The sequence below is a fragment of the Coturnix japonica genome, chromosome Z (assembly GCF_001577835.2).
Source record: "Coturnix japonica isolate 7356 chromosome Z, Coturnix japonica 2.1, whole genome shotgun sequence".
Classification (NCBI taxonomy): Eukaryota; Metazoa; Chordata; class Aves; order Galliformes; family Phasianidae; genus Coturnix; species Coturnix japonica.
The window spans coordinates 20,461,639-20,474,292 of NC_029547.1; the positions used below are offsets into that span (position 1 = coordinate 20,461,639).

At 39.2% G+C, this 12,654-nt stretch overlaps 1 protein-coding gene across 3 annotated transcripts in view; it reads left to right on the forward strand.

Annotated features, from left to right (window-relative positions):
* The window catches only part of ZSWIM6 (zinc finger SWIM-type containing 6), a 104,044-nt gene that overhangs the window by 36,339 nt on the left and 55,051 nt on the right, over positions 1-12,654 (forward strand). The gene's annotated exons all lie outside the window — the stretch shown is intronic.

A 12,654-nucleotide genomic window follows, 5' to 3' on the forward strand; every position in this document is an offset into this window, starting at 1 on the left:
TGAAAAAAAATCCCATTTGAATGGAACTCTACAAAGCAGTCTCTGCTGAATTCTGGGTGATGCTTTTTGGCAGGCGGGGACGTTTCCCAGAGAGGTTGCCAACACAAACACTGTGTTCGTACTTTCATCTCCTTCCACTGCCCCACTTCTCTGGAACAACTGGGTTGGCATCAGCTGTGCCAGCACTGTTGTGCAGGCAGCCGGCGTCGAGCTGCTGCTATTGTTTGGGGCTTTGTTGCCAAAAATTAGATTCCCTGTCACCAACGAGCCCTACAAGTAGCTGGGAACTCCATCTGCGGGTTGTATTCCTGTCTCCATCTACTGGGAGGGGAACATAAATACAACGCAGCTGAGCAGATTTCAGAGAAAATCTGGGAAGGCAAGTGGCTGGGTAGGAGCTTTTGCTGAAAGTGTTGCACCTGATTGCGGTAACTTGAGAGGCTTCATTTGGTTTTGAAGAAATATTTGGGGCTTTCAGAATGTTTTGTAGGTTTGTAAGTCTTTCACTGAAATGCAGCCTTTAGTTTAGGTGTTGCTAGTTTGTACAGTGCAAAGCATGCCTCAAACTTGTTGCTTTTGGTGAGGATTTCACTCTGAGTATTGGAGCTTGTCTGTGGATGGAAGGGAGAAAGTTGTTTATGATACAGTCAAAAGTATTTCTTCAGTAATTAAGCAGTATTTTTGCTTGACACAGGTTCAACTACCTGCTTAATTTGTGAGGTTTAATTAAGATACAGGCATCTTGTGCTGCCATGGACACAAAATCAATGTCTAATTTGCCTGAGGAAATGGCTAGTTTTCCTTTTGGGATCTGGCTAAGTCTTTATTTTTTCTTTTTTTCTTTCTTCTCTTTTAAGGCATTAGTGATTCTGAGAACAGAAGCAAATAGCCATTTTTAAAATTCATGTCCTCAAATGTTAATTTGATGCTTTGAGGCATAAATGACCTTTCTAACCAGCCCAAACTTGTCAAACAAAGGAACGATAGAAACAAGCTGCTTTGTTCTAATACAACGGGCTGCTTTTCAGGGAGAATTTCAAAACAATTCTGCCTCCTTCTTCTCAACAACATTAAATTAAACTTTGGCCTGTGCTACATTTGAATTTAGATGTGATGTGTATGCATCGTTGGAGAGATGGTGATGGAATCCAGACAACCTGCGCAAACTGAACCATAGACTTCAGCTCCTGAAGCCCAGGGCAAGTGAATAATGCTTTCATCCACAGCTACCGCAGCTGGTATTGCTTAGCCCCGGAAAAGCAGTTAGGTGTGGGTCAGGAGCAGAGAGAAGAATTAGAAGGGGATTTCTTGCTGTCTGAAACCTGAAGTGGGGAAGGAAGAGGGAAACAAAACTGTCATTACTTTTTGAAACCTGTGACTGTTCAGATTGGAGCATGCACAACTATAAAATATAAAACTACATTTTTGTAGCTTGTGGGAGTTTGAGACTAGAATTGTAAAGGTATGTTGTACAAATGGGGAAAAACGCTTCTGTATCAGCACCAGCTCTGACAGCATAAGGTATAACAGACAAAACAAATGCTTAAAGGGCAGGATAAGCCTGTCTTTCTACAAGGAGAATGCGTTCATTCTTCTGCTCTTCTCGAAAACACTGAACTACGTTTGGTGATTGTATGACATTCCCTGCCAGCTATGCTTGTGAAGTCTGAGATAAAAGTCTTGAAAGAATGGCATGTTTCTGAAGGAGGCACTATAGTAATGAACTTCTTACTTAGGAGATGAGTTGAGGAATAATAACCTGGTGTTGCAGTACTTGTATAATTTTTGTCTTACACTTTTTGTCTTGCTCAGTGCTCACATTCTCATCCAAAGAAGAGATATTCAGCTCCAAAATTTGTTCCAACTTTGATAAATTCTCAAATCTCCAGCAGCTGAGCCGTATTGTAAAATCTGAAGATCATGTTACTTATGTTCATTGGTATTTGGTCACTTGAATCTTTCACGGTAGGGCTCATTTGGGGATGAGATATGTGTATGTTATCAAAGTTTTAATGAACACTGATGTGGCCTCCGCATATATTCTGTTTTAGATAATCTTCTCAGTGCTGTTTAATATAAAATGGAAAGAAAGAATACTTACGTTGTTGGCTTATATTTTGGCCTGGTAGCTTAGCTGTGCTCTCTAATGGTTATTTTTTCTGATCAAAATCCATTCATGTTGTACATATATATATAGAGTTGCAGTTTTCCAATTATATTGCATGATTTTCTCACAGTTGTATGATTGTTTTTGATTGGTAATGAATCAAATGCTTGCATTGGTTTCTTGCATGTAGTTTGTGTGTGTGTGTGTGTGTGTTTGTTTGTTTGTTTTTGCTTTTAATGCTTATTTTGTTTCAATTACTCTTTTATTTGGCCAAAGTTCTTAGTGTCCTCTAGAAAGAGGGCATGACTCAAATAACCTGAGACCTGGTGTAAAGCACTCAGATCAGTTCAAACTAGAACTTGGCCAAATGTACCTTTGATTGTTGTGGTGGACAAGATCATCCTGCTTCTTTTAGTAACTGAGGAGAGGCAAAAATGAAAGCTTGATTTTTGCTTCCAAAGTCATGGAATACTTTCTAAAACACAAGACATGAACGAACTGTGTTGCACACCATTCTGCTCTTTGGACAAGAACAGAGTCCCCTTCTTTTCAGTGGTGGTGTCTGCAAAATTGGTCTGTGGAGCTCTTCTGGACTGTGCAGCACGTTGTCAGCTTGGAGCCTTCGTGCAGCTACAGGAATGAACAGTGGCTGCTGTGTGGAGTGTTTAATGTGTGCTCCAAGCTCATTCCAAATTTCTGGTAGAAAACCTGGGCCAACAGCACAGAGACCAACATTGCCACAAAAGCATGAACTGCGCTTGTTAATTATTCCATAACTTATTAAGTTTGCAGTTGATTCTCATAGTTGATCCAAACTGCTGTCAGGCTGTATTTTTTTCTTACACACAAACGCATGTGCTTTTGTTTTAAATTGTTACGACCGTTTCTAACCTAGCTTTGCATTTTTTGGGCATCTCTTGGATTCTTTTGTGTTTGGGTATTAGTGTATTGAGGGGAGTAGGTACCAGGATAGAGCTTTAGACAAAGCTGTAAGAAGCGCAGAACTTGGAATAATAATAATAATAAAAATACTAAAGTACTTTAATTACGGATTGCTGGCTTTTATACAGTCAAAAATACTTGCTCTCTGATGCTGTGGCATTTCTTAGTGAACAGAATTCATCCATGTGCTCTTTACCTGCAGGATATCCCCGCAGAAATGCTCTGAAAATGCATCTTCACCTGTTCGGCTTTGAGTGTGTTTTGTGCTGCCATGACAACCTGGTCACAAAAAGCCTTGGGCTTGTGGTTTCCAGGCCTGATTAATACAATGTGCTGTAATTAGGAAGAGGAAAAAAACCCACAGGCTGTTTTCCAATTTAAATATTCCCACTGCTCCCAAGACTTCCCCGGCTTTCATTGTGCATTGTTTCAGATTAGTCATAATTGAAATATTTATTTTGTTCAGTGTGGCCTGGACACTGGGAAGAGTTGTTAGGATGTATCTGGGCTTTCAGCTGCTGAGCAGCGTGGAGTTGATGCCTCCCTGAGAGGGTCGTGTGATTTGGGGTGTACCCCAGGAACAACCAGAGGTAGCACATAACAGCATTTCAGAACTTCGCTTCTGCAGCACCAGTTGTCATCCAGAAGGGAACTGCAGGTAACACTCAGCTTTCCATTCATTTTTCAGTCACTCTTATTGCTTTCTGCAATTAGTTGGTGAAGAGCATTAGAGTGCTGAAGTGGGAAAGAAATCAAAATACTAAGCTTTGTGTATTTAATTTTTTCTAGATACAATGGGAACAGAAGTTTGACTTTACTGTTTTTTCCTTTTTTTTTTTCTTCTTTTTTTCTTCTTTTTTTTTTTTTTCTTTCTTTCTTTTTTAACTATGAATTATATCTTAACCAAATGTAGTTAGTTAATTTTTTATTTTTGTTTTACTGCAGCTGCTGTAGCAATGTGTGCACAGCTACTGTTTTGGTAAACAAAGCCTAGTAGCCAGATGGCAGTAATATTTAAAAAGTTGAGTGACATGGTTTGGAAGCATCCAACTGGAATATGACGTGCTTTGCCTAGGTACCTTCAATTTAGTACACAGTGGAAGACTTTAAATGTGTTATCACTGCAATGTCTTGAAAGAACAAACAGACCATTATGTAGACTACAAATAATGCTTGTTAAACTTGCAGTTGATCCTTTCTGATAGATGATCCAAATGGCTGTCAGACTGTATTTACTTACACATAAACAGATGTGCTCGTACTCTTAAGTCAGGATAACTACTCCAAATCTAGTTATTCATATTTTAAACAACTGCTAGATACCAGTTCAAATATTTTTTTGGTCTCCTGTAGACTTGGTTTTTCCAGTATATCTTTTCCTCACCCTCACTCCATGCTCTTACTTTAAAGGTTAGAATTTAATGCATTTGGTTTGCCACTGTACAATTGAAGAATTGCTGCTGATTAAGAAAGAAAAGTAGCCTTTTCCATGAGTTGAAGCGCAATCAGTAAATGGTGGCAGATTTCCTTTATTAAAATTGGGACAGATCTTCTGCAAGGCTGCCTTGTCCCCTATCCCCAGCTTTTTGATGTGTGAAAGAGTAGAAGGAAATGGTGGAGCCCCATCCTGTTCAGACCGCCTGTTTCTCATGCACTGACCTTCCTTGAAGCAGGCATAACCCATGTGCTCTGCTGGTTGTTGCAGCAGCAATAGCTTTGGCTCTTCTCTCTTCGTTCCAAGCTCACCTTCTGGTGTTAGACAACCTTCTCCATTTTATCCATTTGACCCCCAAAGCTTTTCTTTCAAACATCAACTCTTCAGACAGCTGCAGATATCTTGCAAATGGGTTGCACGTGCATTTTTTGAGTGCGGTTGATGGTGTTAGACTCGCTTAGGCCACTCTGACATCTTGCTGTACTTCACGGCCTTCCCTTAACACAGCAGTACACAGTCCATAATAAAGGGAGAAATACGTTCCCTGCCCTCCACCAGCGCCAGTAACTCTTGCGGATTAAGCGTGTAAATAATACTCCAGTGCTGCAAATGCTAGCAAACTGCCTCTGGTGTTTTGGAAGCTTTACTCTGCCGTTTGAAGTGGTTGTGGAATGGGTCAATGGCATATAACTCCCCAAGTGCTGGAGTGAGTTACTTCCTTACAACAAAGCCTTTGGAGTCCCCAGGATAACAAAGCAGAACTAACTTCAGTAGATGGTTGGAAGCAGAGAGACTTGGTGAGATTATAGTCGTTTTCTTTCTGCTCGTTATCCTTAAAAAATAGTAAGAGAGGTGTTAGCATCTTTTAAGAAACGAGTTTTATTACTGAAAAACTCCAGGCCAGGAGTTTTGAATTCAAATAAACCTTGTCTTCATTTTATTAAAGCTTTTTTTTTTTTTTTTTTTTTTTTTTTTTTTTTTTTTTTTTTCTTTTTTTTTTTTTCCCCCATGTTCAACAGGCCAGGGAAAAAAAGTTCAGTTTCTTTCAGCAAGTTTTACTTCTTATTTCAATATTAACTCTGGAAGAATAGCTAGAGGTAGTGTTTGTTTTGAGCTGGTTAGATCATAGAACAGCTTTAAAGTAATTGCTGTACCTGCTAAATCAGCATTTCATTACAGCAGTAGAGCTTACCAGTGTTCTCAGGACAACTTTGACAGTAAAAACCTGGACAGGCAATTTTCATATGAATTAATGTGGTAAGCAGGAAGGTTGCAGGGACAGCTATTTTAATAACAAAATCCCTCAAACTCACCTGAAAAGTGAATAACACTTGAGGGTACTTTATTGTTTGGAAGGTAGACTGAGGAAAAAGTGTAAAGGTTGCTTCTCTTAATATCCTAAACAACTTTTTTGTTGAGTATTTTTCCAGAAATGAAAAGCAGTCCTGCTTTTAAAGAAAGGAGGCTTCTCTAGCCTTCTTGTTTTTCATGGTCGAGAAACCTTGGGATTTGCATCACCTTCTCATGCAAAAAAGCTGACATCACCTTTCAAAATAATATGTAAACTTGCAATGTCTTTACTCTTAAAAAGAAATTTTTTTATTTTTTTTTTTAAACTAGACCGGTGTTCTCTGGCAGGAATACTTTAAAAGCACATTAAATTTGCAAAACCAGAATATAATAGTTTCATTTTATACATCACGAATTTTATATAGATGAATAAAAAAAAAATAAATTAACCTTGTTTTGAAGAGTCTTTGTTCTGCTTCATGATTTTGATATTGAGGTTGTTTCCTTGCACAGGGACTATCAAGCTTTGTATTTTGTTTTAAATACATTTTCTCTCCTCCTGAATCTTGTGTGATTTGACCAAGCAATGATTTTGCTCTACCTTATGTGCATTATGGATTTCAGTAGTTGTGAGTGACCTTCCTCACAGGTTGGGTCAGTCATTCCTGCATCTTGTATGGTCAAGTCCATGTATGTCTTGATCGTCTGGGGAGGCATTGGTGTATTGTTGGAATTGCTTACTGCTTTAAAAAGAGATATATGCCCAGAAAAGTATGCATGCACAAAAAATACTTCTGTAGCAATGTACTGTCCACAACAGATGCAAAATGGAAAAGGTTATCTGGAGGTTTTCCTGTTCTGGCTGCATGCAAACTGTGCATATGTGTGTATGTGTCATGGGATGCTGGTTTCCCTCTGACCTACCCTGGTGCAGCCTTCCCAGCATCTGTGGTGCAGGCTGTGATCAGGCATGCAGAGCAGGCAGACCCCTACTTTGTTTTGCTGATTGCTGCAAGCTGTTGGGCAGTGCAGTGGTGCTCTCCTTCCTAAATATCTCAGGGTAGTGGCTGATTTCCACATTACAGCAGTCTTTGGGTGTACTGGGTGAGCAGGAAAGCTTAGTCCCCTGGAATCTTTCCTTTGTCAGGACAGAGTTTGTCTAATGTGTAAATGGAAATAGGGGGGGGAAAGGTATAGTAGGAAAGCTTTGGACATCATCGCAAAACAGTGGGCTGTTGGACTACCATGTGCTTGCAGCAGGTAAGAGCAGAGTGGGTTGAGGCTCTCTCTGTCCGATCGGGTGTGTCTCTTTCTACTTCCTCATGCTTAGATTTATTTGTGGTTTAGAACAAGGAGAATGTGCCCAGTTAGTTTTGTTAACAGACCCAGGCAGCCGTTGGGGGTGCTTTCATGTTTCATAGCTCTCAAATCTAGCATAAAAAAGATCTGAAAACTAACTCTAGAACAAATGCCTGAATGCAAAATCCCAAGAGTCTAGTTAAGATAAAGCTCAGTTTAGTTAAGTGGAGTGCCCTTTGCCTTGCTTTATATTCACCTTCCAACAAAGTGCAGATCATCTCTTGCTCCAAAGCAAAGTACAGCTTCCCAGGAGACATCACCCCAGTAATGTCTTATTGGGCCGTTTTGGAAGTGATGTAGTAAGGAAGTCTGAAGCTGAACTGCAGACCATACATGCTGGCATACATACTGCTTTCTAGACTAAGCAATAGGCTAATTCTGTTATCTGGAGTAATCACATTGATGCTCCTTTCCCTGAGATAGGTGTAGAGAATGTTGATCATGCTGTCTGAAGAAGGTGTTTCGGGTTAGGTGACATTGAAGCCTTTCCTGAAAGACGTAGAACATCTCGTACACACTGATCCAATACCTGACTCAAAAAAAAAAAAAGAAACCAACTTGGTGGTTTTTGTTTTTTGTTTGTTTTTGTTTTAAACCTTTTCTTTCTGTAAAAGTCATTTGCTATTGTAAAGAAGATTACTAGTAAATATGCAATAGAACATTACTATTTGGAGATTTATCTAGTAGGAAGCGTAAAATCTGGAGGATTTGGACACAGTTCCAAAGGCAAGAATAACCTGGAGTGAGTTTTCCACTTTGCGAGATATGATTCTCTTTCCACTTTTCTTCATATCAAAACAGTGTAAAAACTATACACTGGGGAGTGAGACCCAGGATCTAAACTGAATTATATTGGTAGTTGCAGACCAGAAGCTTGCCACATCTGGTTACTTCACCCTGAGTCATGGGGGTTTTTGGTCTGGAACAGTCTGTAATATGCTCTTTTGGGAGTCTCTTAAGGAACACCAGGAAGAAAGCCTAATAAAAAGTACAATTTTGTTGGTTTTTGTTTGTTTGTTTGTTTGTTTTTGGTTTTTTTTTTCAAAAGGAAATAATGCTACTTAAGAGTACATAATATCTGAACAAACATGCAATGAACAGCATGTCTTTCTCCACACTGTGCAGTGGCATTAAATATACATATTAGTAAGGTAGCAGATGCTGTGGTTCTGAAATTGCCATACAAAGTAGCAGTCTTTTGCAGCAGGGTGCTGCTCTGTGTGAGGCTCCTTCACATGTAATGAATAGGTAATTTCAAATCTATAGTCCACGAGAGACTGGAAGGGTTAGGGGAGGCAGTCCATTCTGGTAACCCAGACCAGCACAGTGTGCCAAGATATGCTTTTAATGGAGCAGCACTTCAAAGTTCTTCGGGGTAAATTCGTGAGAGGGATATTCATCTGTTAGCTTGTATTCAAATAAGGAATTACTGCTTCAGAGACCAGGCTGGGCTGTGACTGAGAGGAGATGGTGGAAGGTTCCGCACCTCTTCTGAAATGGCAGATATCAAGTGTGTTTACGTACTCTGTGCAACCAAAATGTGAAGTGAAATGAAGGAAATGCACCCCCAAGAACTGGCACTGGAAAGATGAGTGGTGTTTCCTCTCATCCCTCTCACAGAGCATGTTGGCCCAGCTGATATATATCACTGGAAGATTCAGCTAACAGGTGAATTCTGCTCTTCTGTGACCTGTGGGCACTGTCGTCCTGCAGGAGGTGAGAAATACGGGTTTATTGTTCAGTAAGTGGAGGTCAACAAATGTCAGATACTTATGACTTATTATTGATATGCATATTCTGTGTTTTTAAAAGTATTTTGAAAACACTTGGTTTAGTGGTCAAATATTTTTTGAGGTAAGCAACATCATGTAGTATTAAAACATCACTAGTACTTAGTTAGATAAAAAAACTAGGTCTCTGAGTTTGACTCCCTTGGAGAATAAGGGCGTTAGGCATTGTATGGATACAGAGATTTGGATGGCGGAGAGGAAAGGAGATTTCGAAGGAAATGGCTGATGGTGTTTGTATTTCCTGATATGTCTCACTCCTTATCAGTGGAGGAAGCCTCCTGCTTGAATAAGTAAACAGGAAAAAATGGGTTTAGTGAATAGTAATTTTCACTGTATAGTCTAATGCACCTTAGTTTAGGGAATGATATGTTTAAACTGTCCTTCAGTAGATAAAAGTAAGCTAAATAATGTAATAGTTATCCTTCTGAAAGCCTGATGCTAGCTAAACAGTACTTTTCCTTCCAACTTGACTGATAAGGGTCAGGATGTATTACTGGGGGAGGCGTAGTGTATTTAGGTTTTAAAAAGTGGACAACAGTGTGATAGTGTCTAGCTAGTTCCTTTTGCGAAGTGATAAAGCAGGGAAGGTTTCCAAAAGCAGTGAACGTGTTGTTGTAGAAGACAAGAATAAAGATAACCCTTCTATGATTTTTCAGGGTTTTTTGTTTGGTTGTTTGTTTGTTTTTTTCCTGAACCACCACTTAAAGGGATAAAAATCAATAGTCTTTTATGTAAGGGACCTGACTTGGAAGTATTTCAATTGATTTTGATGAGAGCTGAGACACTGACAGCGGTACACATTAAAGGCACAGTTTTCAGTTGATGAATTTTGTACAAGATCAGTGTGTTGGTTTCAGATAGACAAAAAATCCTGAGTCATAAAATTGGTCTGTAGGGTACTTGGTCTTGTAGGATAGGTTTCATGCTCACCGTCAAGCCTAAACATTGACTATTTGAGTAGGCAACCAAAGCTAACAGTGAAGCATTAACTGCTCTTCATCACCTGCACCACCTAATGGCTTATCGGAAGTGCTAATAGTTGTAGTGCAGGTGAGTTATAAGAAGCTGAACTCTGAAAACAAATGGCAAGAGAACACGGAGAACAGGGAAGAAAAGGGAAATTTTACAAGAGTTACTACTTCGTTACTTAGAATCAAGTTGTTGGTTGGCTCCTTGGTAGCTAGAGAGACTCGCCAGCCTTGAGGTTTTGGTCTTCCGCCTCTTTGTTTTTGGTTCTCCCAGCACTGCATTCTAAAAGGGAAATAAATGATGGTGGTTATGTAATTTATGCTTAACAAAGGAAAAGGAAATGTTTTAAGGTCTTTCTTGGCTTCTCACTGACAATTATAAATGAAAATGCTACAAGTGTTTGGTGTTGTGCTTTTGTTGTTTTTTTTTTTTGTCGGGGTCCTCAGTGTAATACCTTGTGTACTGTAAAACTCAGTCTGGAGGCCGAACCACAGCATGCTAAATTCCATTAACTTACTTAATAAATCCAAGTGACAAATTTGAGTGTTTAGTTGTATATGTCCTTCCTTTCATTGTTTTATTCTTTATTTTGTCCTGGAATTTTTGCTTCCTTGAATGTGCAGTTTTGTTTTTTCCTGCTTTCCCTTCCCTTTCCCAACATTTTTACTAGCTGCATCTGTTATGTTGGCTGGAAAGACTTGGTTTTGTGTCTGTCGGGCACAAGTTTAAAAGAATAATCACATTTAATTTTATCATTTGTGATAAATATGACGTTAAGAGAGGCTTGGATAAAGTAATACGTGCTAAAATACTATCTAGAATGTGATTAATAGAGTGTTAAGTACAGATTGTTAAACCCGTGGGTGCTGTAGGGTAGATGTGGATATTCCTCGAATTTCATGGCTCTGGCAAGGAAGGATGAATACCTCATTCATTCAAGTAAAATCAGTGTGTGGCTTCAGAGAAAGAGGGGAACTCCTAATCTACAAGTATTTAAGAAAACTGGACATTAATCTGTTTGAGGAGCAGCCACGTGGTGGTGACGCTGAATGTGCTGGTGTGATGCGATCATTTGGTTTACCCAGTTAAAAAAAACAACACATTCACCAGGTTCCCACACCATCACACACCTATTCCTTAATGTATTTCAAGAAGTCCCTGTGCACGTGGCTCCAAAAAACCAGAGATGCCAAGAAACCGCTGCCTGGGAATGTATGTAGTTTTTGATTGAACAAGCAGATATTTGTATGTTATAAATAGAATAGGACAGGTAAGCAGTTTATACTTCACATTTTCTGCAGCTTTAGAAATCTGAAGCGTATTCCTTCGTCATCCCCTGTATGGAAAGAAATGGTGCGTGTCTTTATGGAGGAGCTGTATGTCAAGTCATGACAGCCCGTTTGATTGGTGGGGTGTGCTAACTGCTTCTGTGTTTTGATTTGTTTTCACAGAGCAATCTTTGCAACAGTGTGAAGTGAATTAAGATTTAGCCTAGCAACAGTACGGAAAAACTGTGAACTACAAGAACCTATCTGCATAATACATCCACTTTGTGAGTTTAGGCTTGGTGCCTGTGTTGTGAAGTGTATTCTGATGTATTATGTAGGTGACCTTTGCATGTTGCTTTATTTTTGTGTATTTTACTTCTATTTTTATTACAGTTGTTCCCCAGGATTTAATCTGGATTTGGGGCTCCACTGCAGTTGTCCTGAGCAGCTAGAAAAAGAATCATGCTTTCCTCTCATATTGGCTTCAGCTGTACTTCAGACCCATCTGTGACGTTGGTGTTTTCAGACTTTCATCCTGGAGATCTTTCAACATTATGTTTTTAGTGGCCTTTTCTCTGCTGCTTTGCCAGGAAATGCCGTGCCGTCCCTCACAATGCTCTTGTGACCAAAAGAAGTTGCTAAAAACATTAATCCTATAAAATGTACAGTCAGATGTCAGCTCTGACCCTTGTGAAGTGCTGTGTAAAGCCTGTTGTTTCTGTGCTTAAAAACCTCTTCTTCTCCTTCTGTTTCCATTTTGGTTATGAATAAACAGGATTTCAGTGAATAATCCCGAGTCTTGCAGTAGCACAAACATTTGCTGTAAATAAAATTAAAGCAATAACATAATTTTGTAAATGCTGAAAATTAAGTTTTTCTGAATGTTTACAAATGAAGTAATAAAATTGTGGCCATTAAGAAAGGCCTCAGTGTCTCCCTTGCTGGAAATTTGAATTCTGTTTTTCATTTGATAAAAGTATATGGTTGATTTTTGCTCTTTTTCTTTTTTTCCTTTTCAAACAATAGAATTTATTCCACAACTAGTTATGGAAATGGGAGTTGTAATTTCCTCTCTTAGGCCAAGTATACCATTTCCTGAAGGAAGCAGTTTTAGAAATATACAGGCTAGTGCTTTTTCACAGTTTAAACGTGTGCTGTTTCAGAACAGTCTTAAATAGCTCTATCAGTGAAATGTTTTGTGCTCTTGGAATGACCCGAATACCTTTTATTGCGGGATGCTTATGTTTCAGACATCCTGTGCTGGGTTTTCCCAAACTTTAAGCATCGTTATGGAAATCCAGACACACTCATTTCAGGAAGCAGTCATTTTCTAATCTTCTTAAAATATCTTCCCTGGGTTTATATCCGTGATTACTGTTGTCTTCCTTTCTAGGGTTTCATCCACTTCCCATTAAATACAATGGTGGTTGAATCAAGCCTTTATCCATCCTTTATCAAGAGGATGAGAAAGCAGCTTTTCCTAACGATAAAGCA